Source organism: Heloderma suspectum, chromosome 6 (assembly GCF_057233095.1).
Source record: "Heloderma suspectum isolate Gila_16-S chromosome 6, 16-S_ref, whole genome shotgun sequence".
In the NCBI taxonomy this organism is placed as follows: Eukaryota; Metazoa; Chordata; class Lepidosauria; order Squamata; family Helodermatidae; genus Heloderma; species Heloderma suspectum.
The window spans coordinates 34,218,069-34,234,787 of NC_139463.1; the positions used below are offsets into that span (position 1 = coordinate 34,218,069).

The following is a 16,719-nucleotide window of genomic DNA, read 5'->3' on the forward strand; positions in this document are numbered from 1 at the left end:
GGTACATCTAGTCCCAGCAAGGAGAGGACTTTGTGGTGTCTATCTTCCATGTATGGAAGCTATGGTTTTCCCAGTAGTAATGTATGGCTGTGAGAGCTGGACTATAAGGAAGGCTGAGCGCCGAAGAATTGATGCTTTCAAACTGTGGTGCTGGAGAAGATTCTTACAAGTCCCCTGGACTGCAAGGAGGTCAAATCAGTCCATCCTAAAGGAAATCAACCCTGACTGCTCATTGGAAGGACAGATACTGAAGCTGAAGCTCCAATATTTTGGCCACCTAATGCGAAGAGAAAACTCTCTGGAAAAGACCCTGATGCTGGGAAAGACTGAAGGCAAAAGGAGAAGGGGACGGCAGAGGATGAGATGGCTAGATAGCATCACCGATGCAATGAATATGAACTTGAGCACACTTCGGGAGAGAGCGCAGGACAGGAAGGCCTGGCGTGCTATGGTCCATGGGGTCACAAAGAGTCGGACACGACTGAACGAATGAACAACATCTTCCATGTATGTGCTAAAGATGAGGTTCTTGTCACAAGAAAAGATGTGGCAACCCTAACTCAACACCAAAAAAATTGTTAAATTCATGGGGATTCCAAGCCCAAACTTCTAAGAGCTAAGCACTCAAAGCCCTGAGGCTGGATGGATGAATCTGTCAATTCGCTTTCTCTTGCATATTTAAATCTCAAGTTCTTTTCATTCCATTTATGAAGAAATCTGCACATTTTGTTAAGTCCTTCTCAAAAAATGAACCAAATGAAATTTTCACCCATTCCTGTTCTTTAAAGATATTCAGGTATTAAAAAATAAAAATAAAATTATATAAAGATACAGCATAAGTATGATTTAGTATGTCTGAATTGACCAAAAAAATGGTTTCTGCTCAGTCAGCAAATTTGAATCAGAAACCATGGTCTGACATGGGCTTGCAAACATTGGTTTATGCTGTAGTGCAATGTGTAGGTAGTCAAATGAAAGACACACTTTTTGCTCCATTTCATTCAAGAGGATGCTGTATCATGGAGGTAGCAGTAAATTTATGAAGCTGAGGCAATATAAAATAGAAACAGACATAGTTTGCCTGTTGTAGGTTTAAACACTCAAGACATGATTTGGGCCCTAAACCATGGCCAGCACAACCCATGGTTTGGTGTGACGTCTGAACTGAGTCATAGAGCAATATATTAAAGGCAGCCGCCAGCGAGATCACATCACTCGAGTGCTGAAGGAGTTGCACTGGTTACCAGTTGTTTTCTGGGCCAAATTCAAGGTGTTGGTTTTGACCGTTAAAACCCCATATGGTTCTTGCCCAGCCTATCTTAAGGAGCGCCTCCAGCAACACCAGACAGGCCGTTTGACAAGATCAGCCTCAGATGGCCTTCTCTCTGTCCCATCAGCCAGGACAGCTAGGCTGGTGAGGACGAGGGAGAGGGCCTTCTCTGTGGTGACCCCACTCTGTGGAACTCCCTCCCTAGGTTACTCCGCCATGCCCCCTCTTTAATGAGCTTCCGTCATGCATTAAAAACGTGGCTGTTCAGGCAGGCATTTGGGGTGGGTTAGGGTATTTTTATGATGTTTTTAATGTAGAATTTTATTATTTTAACTGTTTTATTGTTGTACATCACCCGGAGTGGCTGGGTGACCAGCCAGATGGGCGATTCATAAATAAATAAATAAATAAATAAATAAATAAAATAAAGCCCATTCCATCGGCTACAGCAATCTGTGGGCTGACTGCTCCTCCTCGATCCCATTTGCTGATGACTGCAGAATCAGTGGAAAGAAGAGAACAAATAACGTTTCAGAGCTCTGCTGTGTCAGAATTAATGCAGGTGGGCAATTAGCAGCAGGTGCTTTGGCTTAGCAAATCAGCACTCTTGGGGAGGGAAGGAAGGCAAGAGAGAAACGTGGTGTATAGGGAGGTGGTGAGGGAGGAAAGAGCATGCAGTTAAATGGATGCTGCTGCATACTTCCATTTGAGCACAGCATGTGCTACAAAATCCTGCTCAGCATCCAAGACCATAGTCTATGCCAGTGTGTGAGTCTGCAAATATGTGTGGTGTGGTGTGTGTTTTTTCTCCTCTCCCCAAGCCCTGCTGCTTGGAAACTGCAGTATTTTGGGGACAGATTCTTGTGATAATTACTCTCCAGAAATAGAGCTGAAGTTGTTTGGCAGGGCTTTGGAGAGAAGAATGAAGGATTTGGAAGGAAACGCAGAGGTTTTGTTTTTGTTGTTTGAAATTGAACAATGTATATGTATATAAAATTCTGCTTTGTTCTTTCACTGAGAATCCCTGATCAAGGCCAATACTGGAACGGTTAGCTTGAGCTGTGGAAAAGAAAGACTTCTCCTGCTTGCCAAAGCCAATGTTTGCCCATAGTTACACACAGTGTTTTGCCCAGGCAGAACGTTGTTGGTTTAACAATGGACTCAATCCAGCAAAAGTTAGTTGTGGCTAACTTAAACCCTATTGTAGTCAGTTACACTTTCAGCCTAATAGCCTAACATGGGAAGTTGCCTTCCATAAAGTCAGATGATTAGTCTGTCTAGCCCAGTATGGTCTACTGTGATTGTAAGTGTCTCTGGGAGACAAAGGGCCTTTCCCATCACTGTACATGATCCTTTTAAGTGGAAATGCTCGGATTGGACACGAGACCTTCTGCATGCAAAGGAGGTGCTCTAGTAATGAACTATGGTCCCTCTCATGGTGGAAAATGAAAGGGAAACAATGGTATATTGTGCTTAAGAGACTATAACATAAGAACATAAGAAAATAAGGGCCATGTTGGATCAGATCAAGGGTCCAACTAGTCCATCATTCTGTTCATGCAGTGGCCAACCAGCTGTCAACCAGAAAAATACAAGCAGGACATGAGTGCAACAGCAATCCGTTGTACATGGGCTTACTGCCTCTGTTACTGGAGGTAGCACATAGCCCTCAAGCCTAGTAGCCATTTGATAGACATCTCCTCCAGGATTTTGTCTAACCCCCTGTTCTAAAGACATCCAAATTGGTGGCCATCACTGCATCTTATTCCATTGTTTAACTATCCACTGTGTGAAGATGGACTTATTTTTTTAAGAAGGAAGGGCTTCCTTTTATCTGACCGGACTCTCCCACCAATCAGTTTCATGGGATGACCCTATTGGGTTCTAGTAGTGTGTGTGACTGTGAGTGAGTGAGAGAGAGAGAGAGAGAGAGAGAGAAGTCCTTCTATTCTATCCACATTCTCCAGGGCATGCATAATTTTGTACACCACTATTATGTCTCCCCTTACCTTCCTTTTTCCAAGCTAAACAATCCCAGCTGTTGTAACCTTCTCTCACAGGGGAGATGCTCCAGCCCGTTGATCCTTTTAGGGCACAATCCTATGCAAGTTTAGACAGAGAAAAGGCTTACAACTCCCAGTATTCCCCAGCCAACTGGCTGGGGGATGCTGGGAGTTGTAGGCCTTTTCTCTGTCTAAACATGCATAGGATTGCACCCTTAGTTGCCCTTTTCTGCACCTTTTCCAGCTCTACAATATCCTTTCTTGTAAGTGTGGTGACCAGAACTGTACATAGTATTCCAAGTGTGGTTGCACCACAGATTTCTATGAGGGCAGAATGATATTGGCAGTTTTATTCTCAATTCCTTTTCTAATTCTGCCTAACATAGAGTTCGCCTTTTTTTCCCCAGCAGCTGCACAATTTCTGAACATTTTTGCAAATGTTCACATCCTCATGCTCATGTTCACGTTCAGATTTTGTGAACAAACCCAACATTCTCATACATCCCTAAAAACACTAAGGGCGGCCTGCCTGAATGGCTCAAGATTATCAGGTGGATATGACAGTTTGTTTGTTTTTCCTTTTAGACTGGGAGTTGGGATACATTTGTGGGGAAGTCAGGGGTAGGTTGAAAATGTGTTATATCCATTATTAAAACATATACGGCAGTCTTCCTGGTTGGCCCAAGGCTCTGGGCACCATACTTTAAGAAGGATGCATACAAATTGGAGAGGGTTCAGAGGAGGGCAACGAAGATGATCATGGGACTGGAAACAAAGCTCTATGAGGAGAGACTGAAAGAACTGGGCATGTTTAGCCTTGAGAAGAGAAGACTGAGGGGAGATAAGATAGTGCTCTTCAAGAACTTGAAAGGTTGTCACAGAGAGGAAGGCCAGGATCTCTTCTCGATCATCCCAGAGTGCAGGACACGGAATAATGGGCTCAAGTGACAGGAAGCCAGATTCCAGCTGAACATCAGGAAGAACTTCCTGACTGTTAGAGCAATACAACAATGGAACCAATTCCCTAGAGAGGTGCTGGGCTTTCCCACACTGAAGGCATTCAAGACGAGGCTGGACTGCCATCTGTCAGGGATGCTTTGACTTGGATTCCTGCATTGAGCAGAGGGGGACTCAATGGTCTTATAGGCCCCTTCCAACCCTTCTATTCTATGATTCTATGTAGTTGGTTCTATCTTTGATGACCCCTTGGCTCTACCTCTGCCAGCGGCACACTATCTACCCAGCCCCAGCCCCAATAGTTGCCCGCTTCCACTGATCCCACAGTGTAGATTAGGATATCAAATGGACAGGTTTCAAAGATAGGATGCTGACCAGCTTGCAGGAGTCAAAGTACAAGTGCACTGGCAGCTGTTTAAGTCTCAGCACAGGATTTGGCTGCCAGATTCATTTCAACTTAAACCAATAATTCTACACTTGAAATATAGATGTATGAGAAATTCATTTCAGTTTGTTTTTGATCAGGATTTACCCAGTTCTCAATTTCTGGACTGTTGATTCACACATCCCTATGTTTAAAACAGGGATGGACAACTTGTAGCCCTCCAGATGTTTTGGCATCCCTCACCATTGGCTATACTGGCTAGGGCTCATGGGAGCTGTAGAACAAAATATCTGGAGGGCCACAAATTGTCCACCCCTAGTTTAAAAGAAAGAAAGAAAAGCCCAGCAGGGTAAAATGCATCTGACAGCTATGTGTTGGACTGACTCTCTCTCTCTCTCTCTCTCTCTCTCTTGCACGTGCTCAATCATACCTGTGATTTTTTAAATTCAAATCCGATCTAGAGGGAGCTGTAACACTGGCAATTTCATCTACACTTGTAATTGACAAATGCATACTCAGTTTTTCTTGTGCAAGTATGGCTTTATTTCATCTATCAAACTTAACCTAGTGGTAGTCACAGACTGTAATTTGCAACACTGGTTTTAGCAGAAGTTTTATATTATACTTATTATGGATGCTTTCAGTAATATGATGTTGAATACATATATTTTGTAAAAATGTGCTCTCTAATTTACCTGGTGCAGTGTGTTTATATAAGTTATTTATTTATAAGATCATAAGTCACAACAAGTGTAAAACAATAAGAAATTACAATTCAGTCCATCAGTATCATGCATCATAAAACAACAGCATGTTTTGTTTCCATTTTTTTTTAAATGTACTTTGGTCTGTAAGCAAAGGAAGCAACTCCCTATACAATATCTATATTTCTGTTAGCAACTAACAGTTCAGTCTTTTGTTCAACTGACTAATGATCCTTTCCTAAAAGTAAATTGTCCAGATATTTAGTAATGCTGTACCAAATATTTCGATTCTTCCTTTTTTGGCGTTTCGGGGAGGGGGGGTGAAAACCCTGGAGAAAGAGGCAGGGGAGGTGAGAATTTTGAATAACTTTCTCCTTGAGGAAAGAACAGGATTTACACTTACCTTTTAAGTGAGGGTGGTAGCTGAGGATCTTCAGGACTCTTTAGAGAAAAGCTTATCCAGCTTGCAGCTCTGTCTGAAGGCCCATGAGACCACATGACCTCGTCCTCTCCTATAGGCATTCAGGAAGCTTCTCTGCAAAGCAAGAGCAAACAGGCCTTTTAGGGCTTTGGAAAGGTTCTGGTCTTCATTGCTTGCTGCAACACAGACCAAGCAAGGTAAGAGTTTTCCTAAAGCTCTAAAAGTTCCACTTGTTCTTGCTTTGCAGCATCCAGGGTCTCTTTGCAAAGAGGGTTCTGCAGCCTGGGAGTTCTTCCTGAATGCCTGTAGGAGAGGGTGAGTTCATGGGAGTTCAAGAAGTGCTGTGGGGCTGGAGAAGCTTGGCTGTTAAAAGTCTAGTACTGGGGCCATTTTTCAAGGAAAAAACACAACAAATAGAAGATCCTTCAGCCATGTCCCAAACTTTAGAAAGTATGTAGAAACCCAGTCTCCCTCCCCAAGAGGAAAATTATTCAAATCCCCCCCCCCTGTGAAAGAGGCAGAAAAAACGATGCCCCTTTTGCAGGGAGAGAGAAAAAAAATCCCTCAAATAGGGGGCGGGATTCAGCACAGCACTAACCCTGGTAAAGTGCTGAATCTAATTTTCGGAACATATTATATGTTGTTAAGAAATTAATACACAGGCACAGATCTTACCTCTGCCTCAATGCTTCTTTTCCAGTTTGGATTGTTTTCTGTTGCCTCTTGTTGCTTTCATCATTCCCCCCCCCCCAGCAACTCTCACCCATACAAAATGAAAATAGCTATATATTTTCTTGCCCTTCAGTATAAATTCACTGGTATACCTGTCCAGTAGCAGGTGCAGAACCCCCACCCCATTTAATTTATTTGCATTTATCCATTTATTTTGCAACTCATATTTTTTAGGGGTATGCACTCCCTTGCTAACAAATGAACAATCAAAATGAATGGGACCCATTTATTTAATTCATTATTAGTTAAGAAATAGCCAGCTTAGATCTGCTGGAGAGAGACAGTCAGAGAGAGAGCAGAGAAAGGGAGATTGACACTGTAACCTGTCCATCATCAAGTCGTACATCATACAATTCTTGAGCAAAGTTTCCTATATGCTGATAGTCTATCCTTCCACAAGCCCCCAATCAGAGTGGAATAGAGGGAGAGAAAGAGTTATTTGTTGCCTATATGAGTTTTTTCTCCTGGTTTGCAATGTCCTCTGTCGCTCGGATCGTCATGCAGAGAACAAAACAGAAACAAACAAAAACCCACTTCTCAATCAGTCATCTTGTACCGTTTTTGTAAGTGTTTCCAAACCATTTCATACCATGTTTACTTACGTTTTACACTCTCTTGTGTGTAGTTAGTTATTTGTAGTTTCAGCCAGTATGGTGTGGTGGTTAGAGTATTGGGCTAGAAGAACTGGGGAAACCCGGTTTCAAATTCCGACACAGCCATGCAGCTCACTGGGTAACCTTGGGCAGTCAGTACTTCTTAGCCTAACCTATCTCACAGGGTCATTACAAAGATACAATGAGGGTAGAAGGAACACAGCTTTCAGTTCCTTGAATGAAATACGTTACATATCAATGTAACACAAACACACACAAGTGTATAATACCACAGTGGAAGAGCAAAGGGAAGCATAGTAAACTGATGTACAATGGGGCAAAAAATCCCACCTTCAAGTATAATCTGGTGGGATCTGAGCTAGCAGTGACCGACCAAGAAAGGGATCTTGGGGTTGTTTTAATTTAAAATGCTGTTTTAATGTTTTAATATGATTTTAATTGTATCGTTTAATTTATATTTTAACTTTTGTATATTTTCATTTGTTTTAATTGTATATGTTTTAATTTTTGTAAGCCGCCTTGTGTCCCAGTACTGGGAAAAAGGTGGGGTATAAATATAATAATAATAATAATAATAATAATTGTGGCGGAAAGCTGGATGAAAATGTCAACCTAGTGCGTGGCTGCTATAAAAAAGGCAAACTCCATGTTAGGCATAATTAGGAAAGGAATTGAGAATAACACTGCCAATATTATACAGCCCTTATACAACTCTATGGTATGACCACACTTGGAATACTGTGTACAGTTTTGGTCACCACACCTGAAAAAAGGATATTGTAGAGCTGGAAAAAGTGCAGAAAAGGGCAACTAAAATGATCAAGGAGCTGGAGCATCTCCCCTATGAAAGAAGGTTTCAACAGCTGGGATTGTATAGCTTGGAAAAAAAAGTAGGGTAAGGGGAGACATGATAAAGGTCTACAAAATTATGCATGGTGTGGAGAATGTGAATAGGGAGACTTTTTTTTCGCCCTCTCACATAATACTAGACCCCAGTGGGTTGTCCCATGAAGTTGATTGGTGAGAGATTCAAGACCGTACTTCTTCACGCAGCACTTAGTTAAACTATGGAATAAGATGTAGTGATGACCACCAATTTGGATGGCTTTAAAAGGGGGTTAGACACATTCCTGGAGGAGAAGTCTATCAATGGCTACTAGGCTTGAGGGCTACCAGGTTGGAGAATGTTGTGTTAGACACTAAGCAAGTGAAATCTCCAGTTGTATTTGAGAGCCAGTGTGGTTTACTGGTTAGAGTGTTGGGCTAGGACTGGAGAGACCTGGGTTCAAGTCCTCACTCATCCATGAAGCTCACTGGTGACATTAGGCAAGTCACTGACTCTCAGCCTAACCTACCTCACAGGGTTGTTGTGAGGATAAAATGGAAATGAGGAGAAGGAGGAGGTGTTCTCCCTTCAGCTCCATGGAATAAAGGTGGGATATTAATGTAAAAATAAATAATAAATACATATTTGTAGCTGAAATACATCTTTGGCAAAACCACCAAATAATGTTTTCAATCCTCCCTTCCCCGCCCCTACTGCTGCCAGTATTTACTGTGGGGTTTTTTTTGGAAAACAATGACGAGAAGCCTCTTTTACAGCCCTTGATTTAGTTTAAGATGGAAGGTTCCATCGTATGTTTAGTTAAAATTCTAGACCATCCAGTCCTAATGCGTTGTTGAGTAGCAGGGGGTAAATTTTTGTACGCTGCGCCCAATTGATGCTGAGGACAGTGCAGAAGGGATGCAATTGTTTATAGTAAATTTGCCCTCTTAAATGAGGACATGCTGTTAATGAGGCAGTGTTTCGGAGGAGAACTTCATTAGTCATTTGCTATTCTTGTCATGGCTTAAGAGCGAAGCTGGAATTACTGGATTGGTACTATTAAGCATCTGATTCGGTCCCAGTGTTGCAATACATTGGGACATGTGGGAAAATGTAGGTAGCAATTAATTCATTGGGGGTTTTATGGGGGGGGGGTTAAGAAAGGATAATGTGTAAACGGTGGTTTTTACCTGCTGAAAATTCCAAAGAATCCGGCCTCATTGGAGTCCATGGCGGATTTCTCCGCCATGCCTAATATTGTATAATAGTCCCAGAAATGGGGCTCACAATAATCTTTAGGAGGAGGAGTGCAGCATGCATGTTTGTTTAGTAGTAAAATCCAAAGAATCCGGCTCCCCAGAGTCCATAGCAGAACGACTATGCCCCCGCCACCCCCCGAAATCCCCCCAGGACGGAACCTACCTGATGGCGGCTGGTCCAGGTTGCCATCTTCGTTCCACAGCCATCTGCAGCCGGGCTGTGGAACAAAATGGTGTCTGGCGTAGCGTCCCTGCCCTTCGCTGTGATTGGCTACATAAATATTTACATAGCCAATCACAAAAAGAGCAGGGACGGAAATGGCATCTGCTACGCCATTTGCGTCCCTGCCCTTTGCTGTGATAGGCTATGTAAATATTTACGTAGCCATTCATGGCCAACGGCAGGGACGCAAATGGTGTCCCCTATGCCGGACACCATTTGCGTCCGCAGACCAGCTGCGGCCGGAAGTCCAACAGTGGCTGGAGCTGGCCAGCGGCTCCGCAAACTCCCCGCAGAGTGGAGCCGGCTGGGAAGGATTCTGGGGCGAGGACTGGATCGCCTACCCCCACCTGCGGACCCCCCCACGGACCCCAGGTAAGGGGATCTGTACATCCCTATACAATATTCAAGATTCTCCACTATTTGCTGCATAGTGTATTAATTTACTCTGAAATAGCTAGTCTTTCATTGATTTAAAACCCCCAAAAGGTGATTAACGGAAAGAGCAGCCATTATATTAGGAAAACAACAACAACAACAACAATGTAATGATCCCCTCTACGTTATGTTTTCAGCAGTTCAAAACATGCCTCAACTGCTGCAGTGTGTGAAATAGCGGGCCAAATACTGTGTGGTTCCCTAGTGTTCATGGGCATGCATGTGCAGACATGTGCATTCAGCCATGCACACCGAGATTAACTTCCAGAGACCCTGGAGAGATAGCTGAACTAAGGATGGGCAAATTCACTGTAGCTCACTTCCTGTGCCACTTGCTAGACCCCTATCGGTTGCCTGACCCAGTTCGCTGTGCGCGGCCTGCAGGTGCCCATTGAGCGATGTACAGCTGCCCAATCCCTTGCCAAGCCACCATTTGCGTAAGAATGGCGGCTTGGCCTTTTTCATAAATCCCCATTTATGGAAATAGTTCTGTAAAGCAGCAATTTACACATAGTCCATTTATGTCCATAATGTTGTGTGAATGGCCACTTTGCAGCTGCCATTTCCGTAAAAGGGGATTTACAAAAAAGACTGAGCTGCCATGCATAACATGGTGTCTCGGCAGAGCAACAGGGCCCACCGCACCTGCCCAACTCAGTGCATGGCAAGTCAGGCAAGTGTGACGACTGCAGACTGGTATCTGGAGGGCCGAGCCAGCGAGAAATCACTGAGCTTCGAGCCCCAGCCAGATGCCTGTGCCATCCCTAAGCTGAACCCAGAAGAATGACAACACTGACAATTGACACTGACAAAAATGTAGCAGGGAATCCTCCAAAAGTGAAAATCACAGGATTTACCAGAGCCAGGTAACGAAAAACAGGAATAGTGATGTCAGAGGTATCCGTCTCGGGGGTGAATTTCGACAAGCTTTCATTAGCTCGGTCCCCTGGACCTCGTTAACTTATTTGCAAGCTGACCCAACTTGATACAGATAGAGTCAGGCCAGCTCATAGATTTTTGTCCCCTCCCCTAAATCAACAATTGTGTGAATTGCAGGCGCAATTTGCTCGAATTGCGGGTGCAATTTGCGTGGATTGTGGGTGCAATTTGCATGAATTGAGCAAATTGCATCCACCATTTGCACAAATGAGTAAATTGCAGCTGCAATTTGCATAAATGTTGACTTAAGAAAAAAAAAGAAAAGAAAAAAAAGTTCCCAGATCCCAGGAAAAGCCCACATCTTGGCTCACAAATGCAAGCTGAGACGAGTGGGCAGTTGGGACTCACTGGACTCCAAAAGGGCTGGATTTGGAAAAAATGGGGATGAATTCTGGTAAAGTAGGATGGTTGGATCATATGGAACCATTGCCTGAGCCTGCCCCAATTAAACAAATGGGAGATAATCTTTTATTATGAATCCTTCCTTCTTTTTGCTACTAATCTTAGAAGCAGTGGGATTTGCTGAACTTTATTCTGGCCTGATTTCCTTTAGTATCCTTTGGAACAAACAAGATTAGTGATATATGATAAATGCATTTCAGTTCATAAATGAACAGTGTCTGCAAAATGGAAATGTGACCAGGAGCCCATTTCATGGGGCGGGGCGGGGGGAAGGTTGCATATTTCCAAACTTGCAATCACATCTGGGGTTTTTTTTATGTGCACTTTAAAATGTGCATCTTTTTTCAAAAGAATATGCATTTTCACACTTTAGTCAACGCAGAGTTTTGAAAAATGTTCACAGAAATGTGCACGTTTCCCATTCGAACCTGAAGAAAAACAGGTTGCAATCAGAAACGGGCAAGTTGAACTGAGCTTTGAAATGGACTTTGGAGAATCTCGGCAAGCTCAAGTTTTCCAGGTCTCCCATTCCTAACCGAGATCCCGATTGGTTGAAGGCTCTTTTGGACATAACATTCAGTGTTAATAAAAATAAAGGCATTGTGTGAATACAGGGCCGACCCTACCATGAGGAGAGTGAAGTGGTTGCCTCAGGCAGCAGATGCGGGGAGGTGGCAGTAAGGTGAGGAGGAGAGACCTGTGTGCCATACAGCCTGCCGTGCTGCCTTCAGTGCAGTGAAATATGCTTTCCCATCATCAGTGCTGAACATACGAAGAACCATTCTGAATCAGACCAAGGAAGGATCCATCCAGTCCAGCATTCTGTTCACACAGTAGCCAACCAGCTGCCCATGGGAAACTCACAAGCAGGACATGAGTGCAACAGTACCCTCCTGCCCATGTTCCCCAGCAAGTGGTGTACTTAAGCATACTGCCTCTGATACTATAAGTAGCATATAGCCATCAGAACTAGTAGCAATTGATAGCCTTGTGGTCCATTAATTTGTCCAATCCCCTTTTAAAGCCATCCAAATTGGTGGTCATCACTATATCTTGTGGAAGTAAATTCCATAGTTTAGCGATGTGTTGTGTGAAGAAGTACTTCATTTTATCTTTCCTGAATCTCCCACCAATCAGCTTCATGGGAGATTCAGGTTGGAGACAGATTCATCTGCCACTCCAGTCAGCTTTTGTACATGGAATGGGAAGGGTTGCCATGTTGTCCTTTGCCTCAGGCAGCAAAATGTGTTGGGCTGCCCCTGTGTGAATGCATCCACCTGGAAATATTATGCTGGGATTAGTCATCCTCTTACATTTTCTGGTACTGTATCTGTTTAAAAGACCAGAGGGAAATCTAGGTGTCAGGGCCCAGAAGTGGGCCTTGTAGTCTATAGCTAGGTGATTTGATCAGCAGTCTGGAAGGGTCTGGGCCTATTCAGCCTGTGGAATGTCAGAATCCATGTGAGTTTATCTCTATCAGCCTTCTTAGAACAGAGCCAGAGGGAGTCACCCTATGCTCCATCCAGCTGCTGCTTTGGCCTGGTCAGGGAGGGAGGCTGGAAGTTCTCTGTGAGAACCTGACAGAAGTGGGGTAGGGTTTGCAGAAGGGTCACCCCAGCTGAAGCATCAACACTGGAGGGCCAAACATAGATGCCCTGTTTGGACAGGGGGCTTGCTGAGAGGCCAAAAGCCCTTGTCTGTTAAGTGGTCATGAAGAGGTGTCATACATTCATGCTTTTCCCCTTTAAACTGATGCAAAGTTAAGGAACCTTTGCTAAGAACATTCTCTCCATCACTGCCTGAAATCCTCTATATTTGGATTTACCATTATCTGAGCCTCTGGAGGCCCTCTTCACACAGACCCTTCTCATAATTTGGACTCATGTCTCTTTGAACTTTGGATAGCTAAGGACTTGCCATGGAAAGTGTCATGATGCTTTTCATAGACTCTGAACTCTTGTTTGTGGTGGATTGTGTGTCTTCCTAGTCATCAGCCCAGAGTGCTGGCAGGCTGAGTCAGATCCTGACTCTTGGACTTTTCTCTGCTTGGGATCATGCAGTGTGGAGTTGCCAAGTCAAAAGCTATGGTCGTTGAAGTCTATGCTTGAGTGGGTTTACTCTTGGATTTGATAGGCCTCGAGCATGTAGAGTTTTCAATGAAAGATTCAAAGTTGGACAAACTCTCTGGGTGTGATTTTGTTTAGGCCTTGTGTAGAATCCACCCTTTTGATTGCCTGGGAGGGATCACACCCGGAGATATTCCAGGTTTTGTCTAGGGTTTGAAACCCCATGTATGGATTGCCTGGGTTGGCTTATGCCAGGAATGCAGAGCTAGGGATAGCGGAGAATTTCTCCCCGAAACTTCGGGGGGCCGAGTGCCAACGTGTTCGGCCCCCCGAACAAGTTTCGGGGAGAAATCCTCTGAACCGCCCCCCGCACCCCCCCCCCGGGACGGGACTTACCTTCACCGAATGTCCCTCCCGGTGGCGGGTCCGGCCGGCGGTTCGGCGGGTGTTCGAGCGGGGCGGGAGCGGCAGCTGGCCTTTCGACCGGCTGCCGCCGCCGCCATTGCAATCAAAGAAAAAAAAAAAACGCCCCCTGATAGGCTACGTGACGATTCACGTAGCCTATCACGGCTAGATTTGCAAAGTCAGCCGTGATAGGCTACGTCAATCATCACGTAGCCTATCACGGGTGACTTTAAAAAAAAAAAGCGCGTACGGATAATGGCGGCCCCGATAGGGAGCCGCCATTCCCGTTCCTTATTTGGTCGCTGTAGTCTACGTAAATGTTTACGTAGACTACAGCGACTAAATAAGGAATGCGAATGGCGGCTCCCTATGGGGGCCGCCATTAGCGTACGCGCTTTTTTTTTTTTTAAAGTCACCCGTGATAGGCTACGTGACGATTGACGTAGCCTATCACAGCTGACTTTGCAGATCTAGCCGTGATAGGCTACGTGAATCGTCACGTAGCCTATCAGGGGGCGTTTTTTTTTTTTTAAACTTTCGCGTTCGCGGCCGGGCAAGGCGGGAAGCCTCCTCCCCGGCCTGAATTTCGGCCGGGGCGAGGCGGGAAGCCTCCCCCCCCCGGCCTGAATTTCGGCCGGGGCGAGGTGGGAAGCCTCCCCCCCCGGCCTGAACTTCACGGGGGGAGCAGCGAAGCGCCTCCCCCCCACCGCGAACGTCCTTCGACGACAGGTAAGGGACTTTCGTCCACCCCTAGCAGAGTCCCTTCTCTGAAACCCTTGTCTTGGATTACCTGGGAAGATTTAAACCAGGAATCTTGATTTCCTTCCCCTGTGTTCAGAGCCATGGAAATGGCAACGAGGAGACCTAGTTGACTAGATCTCTGTCACGGTTGCAGTTAATAGCTTGTGATTCTTCTGGAATTACATACAGCCTGTAGCTATTGACCACCAAGTATATGATTTCTGAAGAGTGTTAGAGTTAAACTTTTGCTATAGGATTTGCTACAATAAAGGAGTCTCACTGTTTTGATTATCCTTTGTCAGATTGCCTGAGTGTGTGTTTGTGTGTGTGTGTGGGAGGGGGGGTGGCAGACCCATGACACTGGGCTCTTGTCCTGGAAGTGGAGTCTGGACCCAGCTGGAGAATATTATAGCCCCATAAGTTTTCCCACATGTTTTCCCATGGGGAAACGTATGGGTTTGCTTGAATAAAAGGAAAAAAAAAAAACCTAACTAGACACACCATCTTATAACATACATGGTTCTAAATGTGCTTTGGGATTGTTTCCTTCCTTCTCTATGTTCTGCAAGGTACTCACGTTCCTGTTTCACACATGCTGGGGTCACTGCCGTTTGCCACACAGCTATATGTATGGTGCCAGTATTCCTACCACTGATTGAAAAGTTATGGTTGCACTGTAAATTAGACTATGAAATCATGATGGAGCAATCACACTGCCAATTTACTGTGTTCCCAGAAAAAATAATAAAAATAAATAAAAAAACAACAACTATATTTAATCAACGTCCAAAAATGATTTGTGTGAATGAGCCTTTAGCTAATTCTGCTCATAGCTTACATTACATTACCCTGCTCTAGCTGTTTTGTTGGGCAATCAAGGTCACAATGCCTCCCCCCTGTTTGTGATCCCATTCATTAGTTAGATCAGTCTGTCCAGCAATGAGGGCTTCTGGCCTAGGGATGAAGGCATCTGTCAATTCCACTTTTTCTCATGTTGTCATTTCTCCTGTCTTAAGTTTAGTTCATCTCAAACTTTTAGGATTTCTTTTTTTAAAGTTTGCATAAAAATTCAGAAGCAATGTTGTGCACATTTCCCCCTAATACATGTATTTTGTGCATTTTTGTCTAATACACACAATTTTTGAAAGTAAATTTCCTGATATAATGCATCTTGGAACATTATCTTCCCCTTTATGCCCTTTTGTAATGGGGATGTGTGAATCAGCACAACCCGAGCTTGCCCGAGTTCTCCGAATTCCATCTCGAAGCTTGTTCCAACTCAAGTCCATATCAGATTGTGAGCTTTGCGGTTTCTTTCCACATGAAAATCTGTCTCTTTTCAAGTGTATTTTTTTCAAATGTACTCATCAGTTGCGTACACTGTTCTCCCATTGATTCCTATTTGTGCACATTTTTCAAAAGTTTTTTCATGTGCTTTTTTTCAAATGTATGAATGCGGTCGAACACATTTTTTGGGTCCTCAAGTTACATTCAAGCTCGGAAATGTACAGACCTCAACCGCAGATTGTGTTCAAGTCCATGTCCATCCCAGAAGGTGTGCACTAGGTTAACCCTGATAAAAAACAAACTGAAACGAATCTCGCATGCATCCCTATTTTGTATTAAATTTTTGATTGGAAAAAATCAAGAGAAGTGTCCATTTTGAAAGATAACTGAGTTTCAGTTTGCATAGAGGTTCGAAAGTGCTGAATTAGGTACATTTGCATTAAAATGTGAACTTGGAGAATTTCTCATCCAACCCTGTTCTGGTCCTCTGTTTTTGACTGCCAAAACAAGTTGAGAGAGGTCAAAGGGAGGGTGGCTTATATTACTTCTCCCCTTCAGCCCCATGTTCCCATTGTAGTGACACTGAGACGTCACTCCCATGTCTCCATTTGGGCTCTTAAGGTGATCAGACAAATCCAGCCCTGGCAGATTGCTGGAGGAGCAACAGGAACAGGGGCCAGAACAAATGCTTTCATTGGTAAATCTCAGAATAGTACAGTTTTGCTTCAGTTCTTCTTGATGTTCCCAGTACAAATGTATGAATGACAGGCATGACTGTATTGCCCATCAATAGAAATCCCCAGAGTGGTTTATATAATAGGTTGTTTTATTTGTGTGTGTGTGTGAATAAATCTTCTTCTTCTAAAAAAAAAAACCCTCGAGAAGGTGGACATCATGGGTAGTATTCTATTGTGCCTATGCACTTGCAAAACCCATTGCAGAATGGGAGTTTTGCATTTTGGAAAATAACCCAAAATGAGTGAAGCCACTCATTTCCAAAATGGGGCAGGTCAGAGCTTGCAGAAGGAAGCTCTGCTGACTGGTCCTGAT

At 44.0% G+C, this 16,719-nt stretch overlaps 1 protein-coding gene and 1 long non-coding RNA gene across 2 annotated transcripts in view; one reads left to right on the plus strand and one right to left on the minus strand.

The window, feature by feature from the left end:
• The window catches only part of LOC146340633 (uncharacterized), a 36,181-nt gene extending 30,352 nt beyond the window's left edge, over positions 1-5,829 (minus strand). The window contains exon 1 of the long non-coding RNA XR_014784081.1: positions 5,723-5,829. This is a non-coding gene — a long non-coding RNA (uncharacterized LOC146340633). The remainder of the gene's footprint in view (positions 1-5,722) is intronic.
• Positions 1-16,719, plus strand: part of LRRTM4 (leucine rich repeat transmembrane neuronal 4) — a 762,107-nt gene that overhangs the window by 176,408 nt on the left and 568,980 nt on the right. The window lies entirely within an intron of this gene.